Source organism: Nicotiana tabacum, chromosome 3, assembly GCF_000715075.1.
Source record: "Nicotiana tabacum cultivar K326 chromosome 3, ASM71507v2, whole genome shotgun sequence".
Lineage (NCBI taxonomy): Eukaryota > Viridiplantae > Streptophyta > Magnoliopsida > Solanales > Solanaceae > Nicotiana > Nicotiana tabacum.
Window position 1 is genome coordinate 23,478,889 of NC_134082.1, and position 24,334 is coordinate 23,503,222.

The 24,334-nt window shown below is 38.0% G+C and overlaps 1 pseudogene; it reads left to right on the forward strand.

The window, feature by feature from the left end:
* LOC107796021 (P-loop NTPase domain-containing protein LPA1 homolog 2-like) overlaps window positions 1-14,723 on the forward strand; it is a 43,130-nt pseudogene extending 28,407 nt beyond the window's left edge.
* The last annotated feature ends 9,611 nt before the right edge of the window (window positions 14,724-24,334 follow it).

Genomic DNA, 24,334 nt, shown 5'->3' on the forward strand with positions numbered 1-24,334 from the left:
GTTGCACTTTCAATTGAAATTACTAAAATTTTGGGTGAAAAACATTTGCTCTGGTGAATCTTCTCACCATCACCTGCCTATCTTCTTTTTCTTTTTCTTTCTCCTACATTTTTCTTCTATAGATTTTATCCCTTAAATTTTTCGATGACCGAAAATTTTCGATCCAACATTCATTGCTTCCACCTCCAATAATTGTCGTCGGCGATACTTCAAAAATAATGGAGGGATGTCTAATATTAAAAAGAAGGGTGAGAGAAAGAAATAAAAAGAAGATGAATAAATAAAATGAGAGAAATTTGAAAGTGAAAAAAAAAGAAGAAAGAAAGAAGTGAAAAAAGAGAAAATAAGAAGAAACAAAAAGAATTAGTTGGGGAAAGGGATTAACCAGAGAAGGAGGGATGGGGAGAAAAATAAAATGCAAAAAAAAAATAGATAAATAAAATTAATAACAATAAAAAGGAAATTATTTAGTTTTAAAAAAAAGAAAAATACGTGTCATTATATAGTTGGTGCGTGCCACACACTATTTTAGTTAATATTGTGCTTAGTAACAAAAGATATAATTTATTACATGTTTAACAAATATAAGGGGGTCGAAGGATGCCACAAAGTTAACAGGTGCATTTGAAAATTTGTTACAACCCCAATGGGGTAATTATGTATTATCACTAATAGAAACTTTGGTGCGTTTTACCATCAACTATTGTGGGATATCTACTCACCTAATGATCATGTTGATCACGTGTTGAGGCTCCTATTGCTCAATTTATTTATTGGTGTCCATGTTTTTGAAATGATTTTAGCTTGCTCACTTAGGGATTCCTGAAGGTGCCCTTTATTGAATAGTCGAGCCACTCCTCCTTCAGCTGTCGACAATCTTCAGTCCTATGACCATGAGTACTATGGTATTTACATACCAAGTCGTGATCCCTCTGTGCGGGATCGGATTGAAGTGGCCTAGGACATTTGGTCTCCTTGATGCAGCCAATGGCTGACATTATACTTGCATCGTCCACGTTGAAGTTATATTCCGATAATCTCGGGGATTCCCTGCCCCCAAGTGATCTATCAAAATCGTTTTTAATCATCAGACCCCGGTTGCTAGGTCCTTGGTCATTTCTCCTGTCATTCCTGGTTGGGTGGCGACCGAGCCTATTTCTCCTTTCTGTCCGAACTGTATGGCTGATACCGATATCTGACCGGCCTTAGCTCCTAGTCCATAATTCTTTTAAACCTTTCGTTTGCTCTGTTGGGGTAAACAGACCCTGAAGTACTTCTCTTTTTTCTTTGCCTCCCAAATATCTTGTGCACTTCCATGCCTTTTTAGCTTAGTTGCTGTTTTTTCAAGCTTTCCCTCAGCTAGCTCGTTCACACTCTCGTGTGCACGCAAGAATGAACGAGCAAAGTTCTTCTTTTGTCTTTTGGTCCTAAATCAACTTCTTTTGCTCACTTTTCGTCCAACTTGCTCCTACACATAAGATTGCACGTAATGAGCATAATTCACTGCAAAAATGCATGTAACCTACCATAACCACACAAGTTATGAGATGAAAGTACACCGAAAAATATGCATTTTTTGCCGTTTATCAACACCCCACACTTAAACTCTTATTCGTCCTCGAGCAACTTTAAAAATTAAGCACAATGGCAAGAAACACATTTCAGCAAAAATTGCTCAAGCATCACACCAATGATAGTGGTTTATACCAACACCTAGAACTAAACATAAGAACTATTGACAGCTTTCTTCAAAATTTGACCATGCCCAGACTATTTAAAATATTTGTACAACTTCTTCTAACATCCTTATCTCAAAAGATGACTCCAATACATTCCTTACTATGACTCACTTCTTGTATCAACTCAAAATGCTTGGACTTTACCAATCCTTTGTAAATTATGTGCTCTCACTAGAATCAATAAGAGAAATTACTCCACACACTCAAATATACATTTAAGTATAATTTAAGGACTTATAAATCTAATTAATTCACGTACTCTCACAAAGAAATTCGTGTGCATCCTGAGGTCGTACCATAGGCTTGTCCGTAGTGTATGTCTCTACAAATCTAAGCTTGTGAAGTCTAGGATCAATTAAGTCTTTTCAGGTTTTAATGCAGGCTAAGTGATGGGTAGGATATATTTGGGTGTAGTGACTAACCCTCATAATCATTTTAATACACTACACTTAACTTTCAAACACTCTCTTCATGACAATTCAAGTAATGTTACAAAATTATATATAATTTAGCCCTTCTTCTTTAAGCACAACTATGCATTCACTAGCCTGGATTAAGAGGAATATGAGGTGTATTTTCTATTTTTTTCATGTTTCTTTTCTTTTTATATTTTCTTTTATTTTTTTCTTTTCTCTTTTTTTCCAACACTCTTCAAACTTGGGTTGCCCGACTAATGATCTTTCAAAACATACATGCACTTTTAGGCCTTTCTATGGTTCCACTCAAAAGCTGTCACAACTCCTGCCTTACTCTTCTAGCAGCTTAAGTGCTTCCGAAGGTAAAGGTTCAAAAGAATCTAATTAAGAACAAAAAGGGAATAGTCTTGTTATGTGGGTGCCAAAAAAAGGTTTATAGACTCAAATGAGCTATCTACGAATAATTTTATTTATGATAGCATACTAGATCAATGGACAATCAAAGAAATGTCTACATCATCTCCTAGACTCACAAAGCTAATTTATATTGCTTCGACTAACACATGTGGAAAGTTCTTGGCTAACACAGGATAGCACATAATGTAATCAAGACCTCACATCACACAATGCACATAATTCACTCCGGATGGTTCAGACTCGACACTCAAGTTAAACAACTAAGCACATGTATCCTATTAATTCAACAGCTGGAAAGTAATCACGAGAGTAAACAACTGAACTTAAGCGTAAAAAGATAGTCACATATATTCTCAAGGCATGCGGGCTCATTGAACACGAAGAAGATAATCAGCTCAAATGTTACAGCTCTAAGTCCCAGCATAAAACATGTGAAAAGCATAGATACTATCGCATATAAATAGTCTTTAAACTCACTTTTGAAGGGGAGAGATTTGACCTAAGAAAAAAAGTTACGACCTAACACACGGGGCAAGTTCTAGACTAACATAGGATAGCACAGAATGTAATCAAGCCTCACATCACAGAATGCACAATTAAACAACTAAGCACAATCATCTTATTAATTCAATACATGAAAAGTAATTACAAGAGTCAACAAATGAACTTAAGCTAAAAGAAAGTCATATATATTCTCAAGGCATGTGGCCACATTGAACACAAAAACGATAATCAACTCAAATGTTACAGATCTAAATCCCGGCATAAAACATGTCAAAAAGCATAGATACTCAAGTTTTCCCATTCCATTATCAGTTCTACAGAAGAAAGAAAAAGAAAAATCTTTTTGCATTTTTTGTTTAGACTTTACTCCCTCAAGAAACGATCTAAGAAATCCATCGTCGGGAAAAGTTCAAAATTTTTAAAAATTCTACCAAAAAAAACTATTGCCTAGTTTAAAGGGTCATCTCTTGGAAAAGAACAGTGGCCATAAGAAAAACAAAGAGGGATTATTTCTACATATTGTTTTATTAAACATAACATAAGAATTACCCACACAGTCTTCTCTCACTCTACACTTCAAATTGTGCATTGTCCCTAATGCACACCATACATAACAAGAGGATAAAATAAACTTCTTGATAAGCCAAAGGCTAAAGTATTAGTAACTCATGTGATACTTAGACTTCTCCCAGACATTGGTCTTTTATGCGGGCACCCCACACTTAGTTCCAACCATCTTGCTCTCTTTTGCTTCTTTTCAATGGCTTTGCTTTTTATGCTCCTAGAAAATCAAAAGCTATACTAAAAAATAATACAATAAAATGATTTAAAAAAAACAAAAAATCAATGAAAGCAGTAATGGCGGGTTACCTCCCAACAAGCACCTGATTTAACATTGCGGCACACGTGAATCTTTTTTTCCTCCACCTCGAACTTATGAATTAGACCCCAAGTTTTGATTATTATGCTCTTAGGGCAGTGGAATAAATCTATCTGGCCCAAGTAAATAATATAATATTCTACGCTTCTTGGTTTTTAGATGGGATGTGTAATCCTATCTTTCTAGCACGAAAAATGTCAGAATGTAGGTACTTTGTTTCTCATTCCTTAACTCCTCAATTGGCTTGAATGTCTCTATTTACGTATCATCATCCAAACACAATGTGGAAAAATATTTGGAGTGACGACCAATGCGCTCAAACACATGAACTTCAAGACTTGTAACATCTTCAACATTAATGATACTAGAGTCAACAAATTTATATCCTCAATGTCCTTGGCTGACTCTAGTCTGATGTTTTCAACATAGACATCCTCAAATTGTAGTTGGCTAGGTTGTTGATGTTCTACTCTGACCTCCTTCATTAGCACATCAATCTCTTCATCTAATTCACGATTTTCTTGGCTACTATCCACAATATTAATATGTTGAGCTTAAAAACTTCAACTAGTTGACTCACTTGAGCCTCCAAGAGTTGCATCTTGCCTTTTTATATGCATTTGTTTCGCATCATTTTGTTCTACAAGGCACTTTAACATACCTTTTATGTCCTTCAAGTTAACTTTCCCTGGTTCTTTGTTCCTATTAACTTCACAAGAAAAAACAGAACTATCATAGTAAGAGGTTGGGGGAGGATAAGAAATATAAGCACCACCATGAAAGTGACTATCTTGACCACCACACACCACACATATTCCACGAATACTATTGAGTTGGTGCACATAACTCGCTCTCAGGAACGTTTTGATAATTTTGCCTTCGCAATATATATAAGGATCAAAAGTAGAATGACCAACACATAAACTCCTATAATTCCAAGATGTCATGTTTCTCAAATAAAAAAGTAGAATAAAAATTAAAGAACAAAACAAAATAAAATTTCAAACTTGAAACCTAGCAATATATACAGCTATAACGACACTGTTAGTTCCCCGTCACCGACGCCAAAATTTTATCATGCCCAACTCTAGTCCTAAAAAAGGATAAGCAGTCACTGCAAATATAATCTGATCTAAGAGTCCGAAGTCAAATCCCACGGAGAACTAAGGTTTTGCTGTAACTGTTAAGTATCACTAAGAAGACAAGCTCGAACAATTTCTAAGCTATAAATATCAAGATTCTTATGTCTAACTAATTAACTAACAAATTAAAAAGTAAATTAACAACTAGAGATACTAAGGGTTGGAAACAAGAATAAGGAGGTCTAGAGTTATGATTTTCCAATTATCGGTATATTTCCCGCTACATCTTCTATAATTTTGCCTAATTATTCTCTACTGATCGTGAGCACCCGATTTATCGTAATTCTCTCTCGAGCAACTACAATACTATACTAGTCATACTCTTTCGAACTAAACTAGCTTGCACTTTATCACCGCTCACTATGATCATGTCAAAGCTTCATTATCTTTAATCGCGCTTTTAAATCTGCAGTATTGATCTCTCATATACGTTAGGAGTGACATTATTCAACAACCACATAAATATGTACTCTTTTTCAAGAAATACATAATAAATAGGAACTGTTAATTAAGAGCTCTTCAATTAACTAAAATAAACATGTAGTTGAACAAATAGAAAAATTTATAGACTCAATTATATCAAAATGCATCAAGAATTCATCCTACAAAAGGTTCCATCAAAACCTTGGATAATAGAATTAGCTATTCATAATAGTATGAAAAACTACAATACTAAAATTCATAACCAATAATGAAAATATAAAGAAGAAAGTAAAAAAATCGTAGAAAAATTCTCCGCCTTGCTCCTTGCGTGTTCTGGCCTCCCTAGGTCGACTCCCCTCCTAAGATCGAATTTCTCTTCCTTAGGTCGAATCTCCTCCTTAGGTAGAATATCTCCCCTTGAAAAGTGAGTTAAAAGACTATTTATATGGGATAGGATTAGCGTGGGGCGAATTAATACAAGCCAACTTTGGAAAAAACTTTTCAGGGTAGCTCGTCCACTCTTTCGTGCGCACGCGAGAGTGAACGATCAAAGTACTTCTCTTTTTTCGTTGTCTCCCAAATCTCTTGTGCACTTCCATACCTTTTTAGCTTAGTTTGCTATCTTTTTCCAGCTTTTCCTCAGATATCTTGTTCACTCTCTCGTGTGCACGCGAGAATGAACGAGCAAAGTTCTTCATTTGTCTTTTGGTCTCGAATCAACTTCTTTTGCTCACTTTTCATCCAACTTAATCCTACACATAAGAATGCACGTAATGAGCATAATTCACTACAAAAACTCATGTAACCTATCATAACCACACAAGTTATGAGATGAAAGTACACCGAAAAATATATATTTATAGCCATTTATCATAGACACCGCCCCAAGTAACTGCCAGGTACTTTACCAAGTTTTGCTTCAACTGTTGAGAAGCAACAGAACTTCGGGGGTTGAGCCCTTGAGTGAATGCCTAAACGGCCCAATCATCTGAGACCGAGGGCAAATCTATTTGCTCCATCTAAAACCTTGACACGAACTCTCTAAGCGTCTCATTATCCGTCTACTTGACTTTGAAGAGGTTCGATTTCCTCGTCTCGGCCTTGATGGCACCAACATGGTCCTTAATGAATTCATCTGCAAGTATAGCAAATGAATTAGTGGAATTTGGAGGAAAGTTATGTTACCATATCACCGTTCTTTTGCATAAGATTTTACCAAATTTTTTCAATAACACCGACTCGAACTTGTCGTTTTCTAGGTCATTGCCTAAAAACAAATCTCTCATGCGTAAACAAAGAAATAGGGTCATAAAACTAAAAACAAGTTTGTAACGAGCCAAAAAACCATTTGACCCCACTAATGAAGTCCTAACATATAAGCTAATGATGCAATCGAAACTAAAATTGTTTAAATTATTTCTAAAAGTTATATATTGTTAATATACAAATTTTGGACATGGAATCTGTTTCGACTTATATATCGCATCTGATTATTGTCCTACAGGTACTTAGTCCGTTGGTATCATAATGGCAGGAGTAAGTTGTCGGATTGCAATTTATAACTCGCAATTGGTCATTGCAACTGAATGTGATTATAAGTCGTAAGTTGAATTTGACAATTGCGATTATAACACTATTGCGATTTATAGTTGCATTATAATTTATTTTATTTTTTTTGGTAATTAAAGAATTTTATTACCAAATATTGGATATAATCGTAATTTAGTTATTCTCCTAATATTTAAGATTTTAAAATAATCTAAAATTATAGTTATAAAATATTACCTTATTCGAACTACATATGTATAGAAACACCTAATTATTAGGAATTCAAAACCAAATAGAAAATTAATTATAAACCTTTTGCTTATTTGAATTGTATAAAGTAATTATGACTTTTTTCATATATGTCATAGATAAAGTGCATATAAACGTACGTTGGAAATCTGCTAATAAAACTGTAGATCTTATTTTAAGTCTTCAAAAATTGAAGATTATAATTTGGAAGCTTTTGCAAAGACTTAAGATATAACAACATATGAGCTCAATCTAATGAAATAGTTAAAAGAGAAAAAGAAAACATAATTAAAGAAGGTATAAATCGATATTCTTTATTGAGTCAGTTATATAAGATCAATATTTTTTAAAATATAAATTACGCTTTTACTTTATAATTCAAATATCGTTTATGTGGTTTTGTAAAAGCTTTATACTCATTTAGTAGGTTACACGCGCAACGTGCGTACCATAAAACTAGTTATATTAAAAACACGAAGGTCCTTAGCGAAATATCACTCGCCTTTTTTACCCTTTAAAATAGATTTTACATTGAATAAAATTGTCATTTTATTTATCTTCCTAATATTTAGGACCTTTACATCAACTAAAATCCTATTTATTATATATTTCCTTATTTAAACACTTTTAAAAATCAATAAAGAGTTTACCTTATATACACGATTCACTTTAATTATGACACAATTACAGTATACTTATTCCAATATTCAGGTGGAAAAGCCAATAGAAGAGGCCGAAAATTACCTTATATTAACGTTTTCAATTTTTTTTTCTTCTAGGAAATCACTTAACTTGAACATTCTATGCTTTTCTATTTTGTTTAAATTTTTATTTTGTGAGAATAAATCTTAACAACGTTGCATATAGTCAACAACTAAGTTTTTGAGTTTCGAAGAGTTGTTCTTACCGATTAAAAGTATCTTGTCGACTTTTATATTCATTAAGTTAAATTTTACACTAAAAAAAATGGTTATTCAACTAATTTAATGTCGGTCTAGACTCAAAGATTTTATTTGTTCCAAACTACCTCTATTCCCTTATAGATGTCCATGTACCTTTTCAAACTAATATTATATACCTTGAAATTTTTTCAATCTAGACTTAAACACGCGTGTATAGACTTAATACTCACGTGCATATTCTAGAGCATATTTTAGCTCAGGAATCGCATTCTAATTCCTAAAATTGAATAATCTATAAAATGTACATAAATTTATTTATTTATTAATTTGTATGTATATTGTATTGTGTGTGTATGTATGTGTATATATATAGAGAGAGAGAAAGCAATTAGTACTCCCTCCGGTCCACTTTAATTGATTTTTTGACTGTTTTCACACATATTAAAGAATTCATCTTTTAGCATTAATTAACAATAAAATTGACCATATTAACCTTAATTTGTTCATTGAAAATATAATAAATACTTCAAGACTCTTTACTCCAAGAAAAAACTTTAGAAAAAAGAAAATAATGCCTTCTTTATATACGAAAAATCAAATATTATGAACCACATGCCAAAAAATCAATGAAAGTGAACCGGAGGGAATATTATAAAGAACAAAACACCAATACATATACAATTTTTCTTATTACCTCTATCTTTATTTGAAGTATATATAAAGCACTAATACTTAAACTTTAAAATCAATTAAAATTTTATCTTATATAAATTATATATTATTTGAACTATTAATCATAACTCTTTATTATATTTATATGATTTTTTAAATCTTTATATCATTAAAATAGAATACATGCAAAATCGCACGTGAATGCACGAATGCCCTAAGTGAAATATTGTTCATTTTTTTTTCTCTTTAAAAATAAATTTAATATTGGACAAAAGTGCCACTTAATAAATTTTTTTTACATTCACATTAATAACTAAAATTTCGACTATTAAATATTTTCTTATATTTGAACTAGGTAAAAGCTCATAATATTTTTGAATTTAATATTTATTTATATAAATATAAATTCTTTCCTTATTTTGGATAGTTGTCTCTTACAAAATCCTAAAATATAAGTTCACCCTTTTCCTTTCACAAAAATTACTATCGTTTTTAATTTAGAAAAGTACCTCCCTTCCATGCACATTGAAGGACTCATCAACGTTATTTTTCGTACTTTTTCTACTATTTGTTTTTGGTGATTTAGAACACTTTTAACCTATAATCTGTTGCTTTAGTCTATATATATATATATATATATGTTGTACCTAAACACAACAATCCCACCTAAATTGCAGATATGTCCGTATTAATTATTGCAAAGATTTGTACAAGTTTTTTTGATATAAATAATGAATTATAACATTATTCTGTAGTATTTCATCAATTTAATACTCCAGTTCTTTTCTATTAAGAGATTGATATTATTTATAATTACATGAATATTCGATAAACCCAAAAATTTGCGCATCTAGTATATATATAAGGGGAATGACAAGGGGCACTCGTGGAGGCACAAAAGCTGAGATGCGTGGAAGCAGCTGCTGTCATGGCGAAATCACGTTGGAAGCTACTTTTTTTTCTTCCCCTTCTAAGTATATATTATACGGTTGCTCCTTCTTCTACCAAACTGTTGTGTTCTCCGGCTGAAAAAACACCTAAAGACTACAGGTTTGATATTCCACATTGCCTTCTCTTCTTAAACTGGCCCCATTGATCAATGTATATTATTCCTCTATTTTAGAATTACATTTCTAATGTTACGCTATTGATCAATGTAAATTTTATTATTAGATTCTATTTTTTTAAAAAAAAATTTGAGTATCAATTTCCCATTAGTGATAATATTTAGACACCTCGATTTTTATTACAGTATTCATTCTCATATGTAATGGATGAGCCAGTGTTTGCAAGTCTAACTGTTTATGAATAAGGGATTGATATTTTTGTTAATGTTGTTGTAGGAAATGGCAGGTGAGGTGAGAAGCTGTTGTACATTGTGGTAATAGACGATGAGGAGAAAAGAGAGGAAGGAACAGAGTCGTTCAGGTATACGCGTCCTGTTCTTCAGAGCACACTGCAGCTTATGGGATGCAAATCCCGACACCTGTTTAAGGTACTTTTGCTGTCTCTTTATTGCTCTGTTTTTTTAAGGATTTAATTTATATGCTGTGTAATGATTTTTTAACAATTGACATAGTTTATTATCTATTATAACATGTCAGTAGCCATTGTTATCGAGTTGCCAATTAATGTTAATAAAAGGGCAGTTTGATGCTCTAAGCTCCCGCTATGCGCGGGTTCGAAGAAGAAAGGACCGGAAGACAAGGATCTATTGTACACAGCCATACCCTGCATTTCTGCAAGAGGCTATTTCCACGGCTCATGGTAGTAACTTTACCAATTACGCTAATGCTCCTTCGAGTTACCAATTAATATTAATCATAGAAATTTACCAGGAATACTTTTTACATAGTAGTTGCATAGAATTTAAACTCGTTCTCTATTTGTTAAATGTGACATCTTTCAGGTGGAGTTTCCTTCTTAATTTGATCCACTACCGTCTCATGGCTCCGCCTGAATCCTTTTATGTCTACTTAACTTTAATTCAAAGTTAGTAGGGGACGGAAATAGTAGTCGTCTTTATCCATTCATAATATTCATTTTTTGCTATTTTAACCATCAATGCTGCTCCATAGTGCGTGTTTGTTTTTGTTTTTGGATAGAGTATACCATCTAAATTTAAGACGGAAAAGGTTTTTTCTTTATTTTCCTGAATATGAAACTGTTTGTTAAATTGGTTTCTCCTAGGCTCCACTCGTGCTCTCATTGATCGTATGCTTGAGAAGTATCTTTTCGATTGTTGTATTTTTTAGGACATTAAAATATCCATTCTGGCGTTCATGTAAGTATTCTGCTTTTGAGGATTAGCAACAGCTGGTTTTTGCGCTAGTGAATCCGCCAATTGATTGGAATCCACGGTTCAATTATTGACTGACTGACTGTTTTTTCTGCAGTAGATTATTAGCAAAGTACCTTCCAATTTCACTTTCTGTGACTGTTATAAATTTAATGCTTTTTCATGTTACTGATTTTATTGATTTTGTATGATCAGATTAGCGGAACAGTTTTTACAATGTTAAGAAGTGAATCAATGGGCGATAATTTGGTTCCGGTGGATAGAGAACTGTCAAGACAGGATGATTCAAAAGGACTTCATCCGAACTAGGCTAATAACTATATTGATGCATGCTTAGATGAAGTGGATGATAGAAGTAAGAGTAAGCCATATGAGTTGTGTACAAAAAGCGAACTACCGTGGTTGTCAGAAGAGAAACTTTTCTTGATGTCGTTTGCGATGCTCTAACTGAATACAAATATATGGGACCCAACCAGAGAGCTGACTTAGCTTTAGCTTGCAAGTAAGTCAACATTTCATGCTCGAATAATGAAATTTCATGCATTTTCTGCAGACAGTTGAGGTATTACTATATTTTTCTTCACATGTTTCAGGATCCGGGAAAGAAAAGATTCTGTTACCGTGCTATTATGCGGGACTAGTGGCTGTGGAAAGTCAACCTTATCTGCGCTGCTGGTATGACTACTTTGATAGACTTTGGTTTTCTTTTGTACGCATCCTGTATTATTTTACTAGCTTCTCTTTTTTTTTTTTTTTAAAAAAAACCCAGCTTGGTGTTCCTCCTAAGTCTGTCATAACCATCCGACACTATGAAACTTAAATGTCTCTATTGAGATACAACCATTTGCTGGAGTCATCTGGAGTTTCCGTTTTTTGACTTCCGTAATTGGAAGTCGTGTAGTTACTTAGTATCCCTCTTATTCTTACTTGTAAGTTGAAAATTATGAAATATAGTTAGAGTTGGTGGAGTAGGGACATTTACTTAGACCCAGATCTAGGTATTGGTATAAAACAAAGCTTTGTTGCGGCATCTAACCAGCCTGTATGTGAATGCTTGTCGTTTGACATTTGTGTTTGAATCTTTTTCTCATGCTGATGCATTTCGTCAATTACCTTTTAAGTTTGGCATGCCAGATTGAGGAATACATTTTTTATCTGACTTGTGTTCATGTTTCCTATATGACTTGTGTTCATGTTCCCTTCGACGATTATATTTACAGGGAAGCAGATTGGGAATAACAAGTGTAGTGTCTACTGACTCCATCCAATATATGATGAGGAGTTTTGCAGATGAAAAGCAAAACCCTCTACTTTGGGCTTCAACCTACCATGCTGGGGAATATTTGGATCCAATAGCTGTTTCTGAAGCAAAGGCAAAACAACATAAAGCAAATAAGCTAGCTGGAATTTCGACCCCTCCGCTGCAAAGAAAAGATGGTGTAAATGGTGTGGCTGTTGGAAAATCATATCTTGAGGGTATATCAAGCGCGGTTGATGTGATTAGTTCCAAACAAATGGCAATTGAAGGATATAAGGCACAGAGTGAGATGGTAATTGATAGCCTTGATCGATTAATCACTGCATGGGAAAAGCGGAAAGAATCAGTGGTTGTGGAGGGCGTTCATCTGAGCCTTAACTTTGTCGTAAGAGTTAATTTCAAAATTGTGTATTTGGCTATTTATCTTTAACGGGTTTCACTTTAGATAGTAACTAAGTTGATTGCACTTTGCTTTTTACCTGCAGATGGGACTAATGAAGAAGCACCCCTCGATTATACCTGTTATGGTCTACATTGCGAATGAAGAGAAACATTTAGAACGGTTTGCAGTACGTGCAAAGTACATGACTCTGGATCCTGCAAAAACAAGTATGTTAAATATACACGCAACATTCGGACAATACAAGAATACCTCTGTAACCGAGCTGATAAACATTTGGTGCCAAAGATTAATAACACCAATGTTGATAAAAGTGCGGCCGCTATTCATGCGACGGTTTTCAGCTGCTTACGGAGGCGTGAGGCAGGGGAACAACTTTATGATCCAATTACCAACACAGCTGCCATCATTGATGAGGAATACAGGAATCAGTGTGCCACCAATTGCATTAGCTCTAAGGGGATGTATCAACTGATTCAGAGACAAGGTTCTTCTAGGCAGTTGATGGCTCTTGTGAATGATGATGGATCGGTAGCAACGGCGTGGCCAGTTTACACATTAGGTATTAATGGAAAGATTATTCTCGATCCTTCCTTTGCGGATGGAACAGCGACACCTGTGTATGGACCACTCCATATTGGTAAAGCTGAACCTATTAATCTGCAATTTGGTCAATTTGGGATCAGCGCTTGGCTCAACGATACTGGTGGTGGTACGAGTCACACTGGTAGTTTTGATGAATCAAGGGGAGAGCTAACAGACAATGGCAGTAGGTATTTTTCTTCTTGCTGCGCCTCTCCAAGGCTTTCTGAAGGACATGCAAAGGAGGTATGTCAAAAATTCACGGTGGCTTTCTAATGAGCTTAGTTACAACTAAAACTTTGCTTAGAGTACTCTTAGCATTTTTACCAGTTAGTTCAGCATGAATCTAGGGAACATGGCAGGTCGAGATTCGTTTATGCACATTATCTAGTTTTAAGAAGTGTATCTTACATTCATGTTTTCCTGCTTTAATTACAGCTCAAAGAGGAACAATCTGTACATGGTAGTGATGATGATGAAGAGGTAGATGAGCCACCTATGATAGACAGTGATGAGGATCTTGCTGATGATTGCTCCGTACAAATAGACGGGGAGGTATGATGTGCGAATGTTCATTAAAAATTCTATATTTCATCGATACCATTTTATTACTAAACAGGCAGGCTGGCTTAGTGAATAACTAATTTTAAATTATCATTGTTTTGGTTATCCACTTCTGCTATTCAATAGTTTTAGCTGGTTCTTATGAAGAGAGTTTGACTCTTATTTTTTGATAAACTTTTTGGAACTTTCCTCACAGTTGGATTGCTCAGTGGATGAGGACTATACCCAGTCAGATGAAGAGTATGATGATCTTACTATGCTTGATATTCAAGAATATGGTTATTCGACTGATGATGATGAGAAAGACATATATAATAAATTCTAGTCGAATAAAAAGACAATTCCGCTTTCAGGAGACCAGCTACATGATGAAAGTTACGAAATAGAAGAACATAAGTATAAACAGAATACTGATCACATCAGAAGTAAAAGCGAAATGTTTTTCGAATCACCTCCAGATTTCTACTCTTGTTTCCTTGGAGAGAAGAATGGGAAGAAAGTTTCAGTTTTTGGCAATGTTAGGACAAGAAAACGTTCTAACAGCATTGCAAACCATGGACAGTATGGTGCCTTTACAAATGTTTACAGTTTTTCAGAAGCAATACCAAGGTAGTAGTTTTGCCAATCTCTCTTTATTTTTCTGATTTTATCCAATATCTTTATCCAACACATAAATAGTGCATCCGGATATTTGATGTCCGAGATTGTCTCCTGAACTTTTGAGCTTTCTACAGATTTTTCTTATTACTGTAACCTAATGCTGAAGGATGAACATATCAATTATGAAAACGGCTCAGGTTAGTACCTGGAATATTCAGGAACTAGCAACTACAATCCATTTTATGCATGTATCTTTAAGATGTCTGGGAGATGAAGCAACTAAATCGTGAAAGAGCAGGAGAAATAACTATAGGAAATGGGATAATGATATCATAAAAAACTCATTAAACTTAGTACGGTTTGCAATTTGCACACCTCAATTATGTTATATGGAAATAGACACCGAAAAAAAGGCTCAAGGGGTATAGCTAACGGATATGATTCACATTGCACAATAAGAAAAAAATTATTGATATGAAACCATTAGCCCTTCAGCCAGAGACGAAACGAATATTTGACGCTTATGTGCTGGGGATTCTGGTCCTTTAAAGGGTTCTAAATTGATAATTTATGGATCTTCAATGAATTTTTTATAGCAAATACAGGGTTTGGACGGTGAACGCGTTACCTGTACTCTAGCTCCACTTCTGCCTTCAACACAGGATTATCTTGGATTCTTTTTTCACTTTGAATGCATGTCACCTTCTCTAAACAAAGCGGCATTTGCCTTTATAATCTCGTTTTTTTACTGCTGAAATGTTATCATTTCGGCAAAATGATCATCCTGCTGCTGCTTCTCTTGCCATAAACTAATGTATCAGTGTAAAAGGTGTTTTCATTTTCTTTGTGTTTATGAACCAACTTTTCGGTGCTGAATTTCTTAAACAATCAACCAGTGGAATAGTACCTAACCTCTGTTTAGACACACCCCTTTTGATTAAAGTAGTTAACCAATGTATTGCCTCTTCAGACCGATGTAGCTTGAGTAATTCATCAACTAGCAGCGCGCACGCAGATATATTGGCAATCAATCCTCTCTGCTCCATCAGCGCGAGCATACTAACAGCTTCCTCTACCGTTCCGGCCTTGAAGTAACAGTCAATTAAGATGTCACATACTCACATGCTTTGATCCGACTCAACTCCCCGGCCCACCATTTCATCTACGAGCTCCTTCACTGCATTTTCAATTCAAACATCACAAAGCCCTTTTACCAAAACCTGCCGTGATCTTCAACCAGTTACGGATATCTCGCTTTCCCGTTATTGTGTTTCGCTCAGAGTTCGCCCTATTTGACATCGATCACTGCCGGCTTCGATCTCTACAGGCACTTTGATTCTCGAACACAGTACCTTGCCTTCGTCACTTTGATCCGCTCCACTTCGAGACTAACCCTCAAAACAATTCCCTGGTTTCAATTAAATAGCAAAATTAGGTAGGCCCGATTTTAACCGTATACAGATAGTTCCCTCTTTCATGGAATGTTTGAGAAGAAGCGAATTGAGCCTTCGATTTTGCGCCTCGACCGATGATGGCGTCATCCTCGTGACGTAAGCGACAAAAGTGACCGAAATGTCCCGTCTATACAGTTCCCAAAATTATTAATGAGCGTCAGTTGAACCGTCACCATGAACATTATAAATAGGCCTTCCTCATAATTTCCCAAACTTTACTTTCAAACTTCTCTTGATCTTCAAAGCACTCTACTGCTTCCAAATTTTTTAGTTCTATAAATTTTTCAAATCTTGCTGTCAACCTTTCCTCAATACAATAAATCTCATCCGCTTCTTTCTTTAACCTATATAAAAATGGCAAAAAGGTCAAAAACCATTCCTCAAAAGGAAAAAGCTTCTTCGTCACGGCCAACTGGCGATAAAACACCGGCGGAGCCATGCCTCGAGGAGTGTGTTCCCGTGGATGCGATCTTACTTCCAACTTCAAAGTCGATAAAACTTCGTCGGTCCTTGGCTGGTGTGAGCCAATGTCGAGATATATATGCTCGATAACTGAGGGCAACCTCAAAACAGGTGAAGAAAGATTGCTCTTGGGAATACAGAGAGGTGGTGATTCCGACCCCGAAAAGGACATCATTACCTACGTGAAAGGGTTTCTAAGCGTTTACACCTATCCTTTCACGTTAGGCCCTCTCGATCCAGTCATCATCGACTTCTGCCGCCAATACCAAATAATCCTAGGCCAGATCCATACCTCCTTTTGGTGGATTGTTATTCTGCTCTGATTCTTCGTGAGCAAGGTCGAAGGGATGCCTTTCACCCTCGACCATCTCATTAGACTGTGTAGCCCCCGCCTTTATCGAAGCAGGTTAATAAGGCTTCAATGTCTGGCCATCAAGGTACTATTCTCGAGCATAGACGAGGACAAGGATCGAGGATGGATTGGTCGGTTCGTTTGAGTGAGGACTTCGACATATTACCGGCCGAGAAGATGCCATTCCCCAAGGAATGGACTATGAAGCGTAAGTACAAACCCATCTATAGCTTCTGTTTATTATTTTGTTTCTTTTGCCTTTTCTTATTGGCATCTTTTCCTGCGATGTAGCGGTTTCTTGGATGCCTGGTGCAATTCTGAATCTTAAGGGTTAGGTTCGAAAATTGGCCTTGATTTCTTCATATGCCTAGCGTTCGTGGCGCGACTTGGCAAAGGGCCGATGGGAGGCCAAAAATCATGGTAAGCTTTTTTTCATGTATTTGATGATCTTTTTCCGAGATGCTTCCTTTCTAATTTACTGGATTTCTTTTAACATAGGCCTTGGAGACATTTCCTTCATGAGGCCCCCATCTGGGGAGGAAGAGGTTCTACCCCTGGTCCCGAAGCCATGAAGGAGAAGAAAAGAAAAAGGGTCTCGCCCTCCGAGACTCCAAAACCTAAGAAGAGCAAGGCTCGCACGTCGAATAAGGACATCGTCGCCCCTGTTGATGTTGCTCAGCATCTAAGGGAGGAAGAAGAGGAAGACAAAGATGCTGACTTGGAGCTAGTAGCTCGAACGAAGAGGAGCATCGAGACTCCGAAGTCCGCTGAGCCAGTGATGGTCAAAGAGGTTCAGCCTCGGACCGAGGAGATCTTGGAGGGTGACCCGAGCAAAGTCCCTGAGTCTTCAGAGGCTGAAGATGCCTCCCGCCGTGATAAGTAATCAGCGAATGTGCCTGAAGGGGCCGGTTTGAGGCCGTTCAGAATGAAGAGAATGCCCCAAGTGACTTGCTTGGGGCACTAAATGTTGATGATTCGCCGCCACCCCACATTTTTCGAGGGGCAAATTCAGGAAGCCCAGGCCATGGAAACCCCCAATGTGGGAATGGCCCACGAAGGGAAGGACCTTTTTCATGGTTGCTTCATGGGAGTCGAAGATGCTTCCGATTTGGGTGATGCATCAAGTATCTTCGACGAGGCTCATCGACTCCACAGTCAGGTAAGCCTTTGCTCCCTCTATCAATATTGCTTTTGCCTTTATTTCCACTTGCTTGATTTCATTTCTTTCTTCATAGTCCTTGACACTTCATCGGGGCATTTTCTAAATCCCGGGCAGAGCTGAGCTAGTGTGAGGGTGAACTTAAAAGGCTCACGGAGGAGAGAGATGCCCTCAAACATCTTAGTAGGTAAAAAGAAGAGGAGATCAAGGTCCTTCGAGCCGAGTTGGCCGCAAGCCATAAAGAGCAAACCGACCTGATTGAGCAGACAATGAATTTTTTTAGAAGTACGATGTATTAGTTCGGGGATGACGGCTAATACTTCGATCCTGAAGGTTCAACAGAAGGCCGAGAATATCGAACAGCTCCGTGAAGAGGCCAATATGATGAGGGTGGAAACTTTGTGGTGGAAACAAAACATGGATCGTCTTGCCTTAGAGAAAGAGACTGCTCGAGCCCAACTATCATCGGTCGAATGTCAGCTCCAAAGCATGAAGGAAGAAAGCTCAGCTCAGGCCAAGAAAATGGAGGAGCTCGAGGCTCGATTGGTCATGGAACTGGCAAAAGCCAAATCTGAGGCTAAGACGACTAAAGCTAATGCAGAGGTGATTGCGGCTATCTACCGATCCGATGCTGAGGCTGCGCAAGCTCGAGAAAAGGTAATTTCCAATGCTACTCAGGTTCTAACATTCTGTGTTGCCAAGCATGCCAAATGCCAGTATCGAAGAGAGACTCTCAAGAAGATCCATGCTCGTGGTTTTGACCTTGCTGTCGAGATCGAGAGTGCGAAAGAGCTTGAGGCTGAAGCTAAAGCATTGCTTTCTTCCGATGATGATGATTCTTGGAGCGTGAGTGGTCCCGAGGGCGGTGAAGATGAAGATGAGGCTCCTGGGGAGGATTAGGCACTTAGAATCTTTTCTTCTTTGAATTTTTCGTGTAGGATCCTGAGTGGTCTTTGTAAATATTTTTGCATATAAGAAAGATCTCTTGACTCGTCTCCGAATTCTGTTATGTGAAAACTCTATTTTGCTTTTCGCCTTATGATATTTTTGATATACTTTATACCTTGTGAGAATTTTGACTCACTTTGTTGCCTTGCAAAAATTTTGTCAAATTCAGATTAGTATAGCCTCTATAATCGAGTGAGTACTTTCTCGAACACGAAGTAGAAAAAACCCTCAGGTTTCAGTTGAGTGAGGGTGGATTCTCGAACTCAAAAATATAATGGTCCTTAAGCTCTTGAATTGGGCCGATATGACCTCAAAAGAGTGGCTTTTTTCCCTTTCGTCTTAAAAATTCTAATCATATAAAAATTTGTTATGCCTTAGCACGAGATAAATTTGTACCCATCAGGATTCAGTGTTATCGAAAACCTTTTACTTTGTTATGCCTTAGAATAAACTTGTCCTAGAGTTCGAACAATTTGGTACCCCTTAAGGTTTTTGAGGATTGATGTTATCGAAACCCATTTGTAACTTTGTCGAGAGAAAATATTTGAAGGCCTGTTTTATTACAGAATTCGGACATGTCCGAACCATGTTAGTTTGGCCATAGCCTTTAACTCGAGATTTTCCCTTTGGGCTTATTTTTCAATTACACTTCGAACTTGTTTGAAGCGTCAGTCCCCGAGTGGGAAGGTCGTGGCCCGTAAAGACGAGGGTTTCCTTTTTAAGGTCTTATAATCTTGAAGTTTAATAATTCGAGCATGTCAATTTTTGGATGGCAGCCCCCGAGTACTGGGTTTTTTGTTCGAGCTTTAGTTGCGACCGACGCTTGAGCCAGTTTTCACAATAGATCATAAGTATGAAATTGTGAAGTAGAAATTTCACTAAGGCATGGAACACCAGGCAAGGAAAAAATACTACTTTCAATAGATCATTCATGCATACATGTTTTGTCATTAGGTCTCAAGTAACCTACACGGACACGGTTCATTTGACCATTTGGCCCTTTACAAAATTTACCTATCGAGACCCTGTTGACACGAAGCATTTTCATTGTAAACGTAACATCTGAGGGTGATGTCCCCTAGTATTCAAGGTTGATCGTAAAGAAGCCTCGGATACTGTTGAATTGCTCTAAATTAGCACAAACAATGGTTGCCTCATTAAAAACCTTTCCGGAAAAACCCATTTGGGATAAAAATTGGTTGAAGGGAAAAAGAGTGCAACACGTGCTTTCAGACCTAAGGACTTCGTTTTTGGAGAGAACTTTGATGTCTTCGATCGAATACCTGCAGCAAGTTAGTATAAAATACAAATGAAAAAGGAGAAGGCCATACCTTAGCAATAATATCGTTTGAGGAGTGATATGTTCCAATTATTTGGCAATTGTTCGTCGTTCATCGTGCCAAGTTTGTAAGATCCTTTTCCGATGATGTTGAGGACCTGATATGGTCCCTCCTAGTTTGGACCAAGCTTTCCCTCGTTTGGGTCTCAAGTGTTGATGGTGATTTTACTCAGGACTAAGTCCCCAATTTTGAAGTGTCGAAGATTGGCTCTTCGATTGTAATATCTCTCGATTCGCTGTTTTTGGGCGGCCATTCGAACAAGGGCGACTTCCTATTTTTCATCTAGCAATTAGAGGCTTGTATTTATAGCCTCGTGATTTGACTCCTCTGTTATGTATCAAAAATTGATGCTAGGTTCCCCAACTTTGACAGGGATTAGTGCTTCGGCGCCATATACTAAGGAGAACGGTGTTTGCCCTATACTAGATTTTGATATTGTTCGATATGCCCAAAGGACTTCGAGCAAAATTTCTCTCTATTTTACCTTAGCATCGTTCAGTCTCTTCTTTAGATTCTGAATAATGGTCTTGTTTGTCGATTCGGTCTGTCTGTTCCCACGAGGATGATATGGCGTCGAGAAGATCCTTTTTATTTTGTGATCTTCAAGGAACTTGTTATTTTGTTGTTGATGAATTGTATCCCATTTCACATACGATCTCAGCGGGTATCCCGAATCGACATATGATATGATCCCAAATGAAGTCTATGACCTCTTTTTCTCTGACTTTCTCGAAAATATGTGCTTCAACCCACTTAGAGAAATAGTCAGTCATAAATAGAATGAATTTATCTTTGCCTGGGGTCGATGGCATAGGGCCGACGATATCCATTCCCCATTTCATGAACGGCCATGGGGATAGGACTGAATGAATTTGCTCTCCGGGCTGGTGGATCATCGGTGCATGTCTTTGGCATTTGTCGCATTTTCGAACGAAATCCTTAGTATATTTTTCCATATTGGCCTAATAGTATCCCGCTCTGATGACTTTGTGAACCAGTGATTCGGCACCGGAATGGTTCTCGCAAGTACCCTCGTGAATTTCTTGTAGGATGTAGTCAGTGTCTCCCGGATCCAAACATATTGCCAACGGTCCATCGAACATCCTTCTGTATAATGTTCCATCTTCGGCCAATGTGAATCGTGCAACCTTTATTCACAGGGTTTTGGATTCCTTAGGGTCCGATGGGAGCTTCCCGTTTTTTAGATACTCGATATATGTATACGGCAAAATCGGAGGTTCCAATTCCTCGTCATTAAGGTGTTTCGGGAAGTCATCTCGAGATTTCGAGGCTGCGAGGTTGCGGTCGAGCTCTCCCCCTCGATGCACATTTATGCTCGACCCAACGACGATGTCGAGGATGGGGATTTCCCAAGGCGAGCAAATAGCACTGGCAAAGCCTGGCGTCACATCTGGCTGTCCCATCTCCATACCTTTACAATTAATGCATTTTGTACTATGTTGGGATTCCCCTCCTATATAAAGGGGATCCCTGCCATTTTGTAAGGCGGCTGTTGCTCTAAGTATTCTACACATGATAAATAACAACTCTCTCTCTCTTTTCTCTCTAACTTACTCTCTCGATATTATTGCTCATATTTATTGCCTTCATACTTGTTCTTCACTTATTGCTCGTCATTGGCCATAAAGAGCCTCCTTTAATTATATCCTAACTGTTAGCCCTTTCCTAATTATCCTCAATAGCTCGAGCCCGAGCCCATGCATCAAACTCAAGGCCCCTCATCGGTCAGTCCGAGGCAAAAATAGCTAAACCCCCCGGTTCGATTATAATTCCATTTTAGCTCGCATTTAATCTTTTATCTTCAGATATCTAGCATCAACTGCCTAACAACTAGCATAAAAATAGATCCCATATTTTTAGAGTCCCATCAACAAATTTAATTCTTATTACCATTTTCACGGTAAACAGTTTGGCGCCCACCGTGGGGCTAAAAATAATAGTGATTATTTTCTTGCTGGTTTCGTCACACAACGCAAGTTATCTTTCACACTTTTCTTGTCCAAGATCTTCAATTTTAGGTCAAAATGTCTGGCTCAGTGAACAGAGTTGAGAACGACAACCTTGAAGACCATGGAGAAAACGGTGTGGTTGTTCCAATTGTTGGCGCGCCACCATAGAACCCCGATAACGCACCTGGACCGATTCCAGTGGACGCGGGTTCGCAAGACGCACAACAGGTCGACAAAACCTCACACACCAACAGGATCATACAACATGGCGACCTACAGGAAGCGTAAAAAACCCCAGCTCGGGAAGTTAGACTTTATGTTATTTTTTAAATGTTGCAGGCACAACAGTTGGCTATTGCTCAACTGCAAAGCCACCCGAAGACTCCCAACACGTTAGCACTGGGGACTGCTCCCCCAGCCGAACAGATACCTGAGAGATCGAGCAACAACGAATCGATAGACGACCCTGCCATCGTGAAAATGCTCAAAGAACTCACCAAAAGGATTGAATCGGGTGAGAAAATGATAGTAGCCAACGATAAGAAGGTCGATACCTACAACTCCAGGGTCGACCAGATCCCAGGCGCACCCCCAGTCCTGAAGGGTGTGGATTCGAAAAAGTTCATACAAAGATCGTTCCCCGAAGAAGCGGCCCCGAAACCCATTCCAAAGAAGTTCAGAATGCCAGAACTCCCAAAGTACAATGGGACCTTAGATCCCAACGAACACGTCACTGCCTATACGTCCGCAGTAAAGGGCAATGACATAAAGGACGACGAGATCGAGTCCGTCTTACTGAAGAAGTTCAGAGAAACACTCTCGAAGGGGGCCATGATGTGGTATCACAACCTGGCTCCCAACTCCATAGACTCATTTGCCATGCTAATAGACTCCTTCATAAAGGCACACGCCAGTGCCATCAAAGTAGCAACAAGGAAGTCCGACGTGTTCAAGATTAAGCAGGGGGAGAATGAAATGCTTCGAGAATTCGCATCTCGCTTCCAAATGGAATGAATGGAACTACCCCCGGTCTCCGATGATTGGGCGGTGCAGGCCTTCACTCAAGATCTAAATGAATGAAACTCAGTGGCCTCAAGACAGCTGAAAGAGAATCTGATCGAGTATCCCGCCGTAACCTGGCCAGACATCCACAATCGGTACCAGTCAAAGATCAGGGTCGAGGATGACCTGCTGGGAGCCCCCTCGGACCCAGTGTATCCGAGCAAACTCCTGGCGAAGGAGTCGAAACCGAACAAAGAGATGTATCAGTCGTACCCTAAAGATAGGAGAAATACCCCGAAACGCAATCAACCTCATAACGATCGATCGGTGGACCGAGGAAAGAACCCTCGGGGACTCATCAACAGGGGCAGATTAGACAGGGACGTGGGCAAAGGGTGCACCTCGCCTATCATAATACAACTTCAATGTCGATGTATCAGACATAGGTGTTCGCCATCAACAAAATCAGGGACGCCAAATGGCCCAGGCCTATACAGTTGGATCCTTCACAAAGGAACTATAACTTGATATGCGAGTTTCATAACTCGCACAGACACAGAACCGAGGATTGCCGGAAACTCTAGGAGGAAGTGGCCCGGCTGCTCGATAACAGACACCTTCGGGAATTCCTCAGCAACCGAGCTAAGAACCAGCCCCGAGAAAGAGAAACAACCAAAAATAATAGAGTAGACGAATCCCAACACGTCATCCACACGATATTTTAAGACACACCCTCAGCTGTATTCAAATAAAGGACCACATCGCGTCCGCCAAACAAATGCCGAAACTCAAGAGCGCCATCACCACTAAGGTATAATCATCTACCCATTTTTATCTCTTTCTTTACAATAACTTTTGTGCAGGCCATCGACCAAAGAAGCCAAGGTGCTGATCCAGCTCGACGACCTCGAGGTTCCGAAACATCCGTTGTACTCTTTTCCTTTGATCGAGTTTTTACCTAAAATGGTTTTTACCGGCAAGGTTTTTAACGAGGCAACGTCCACGCACTACCTAAGGAGGACCCAACAAGCGTACGAGGCTTCTTTTGACTA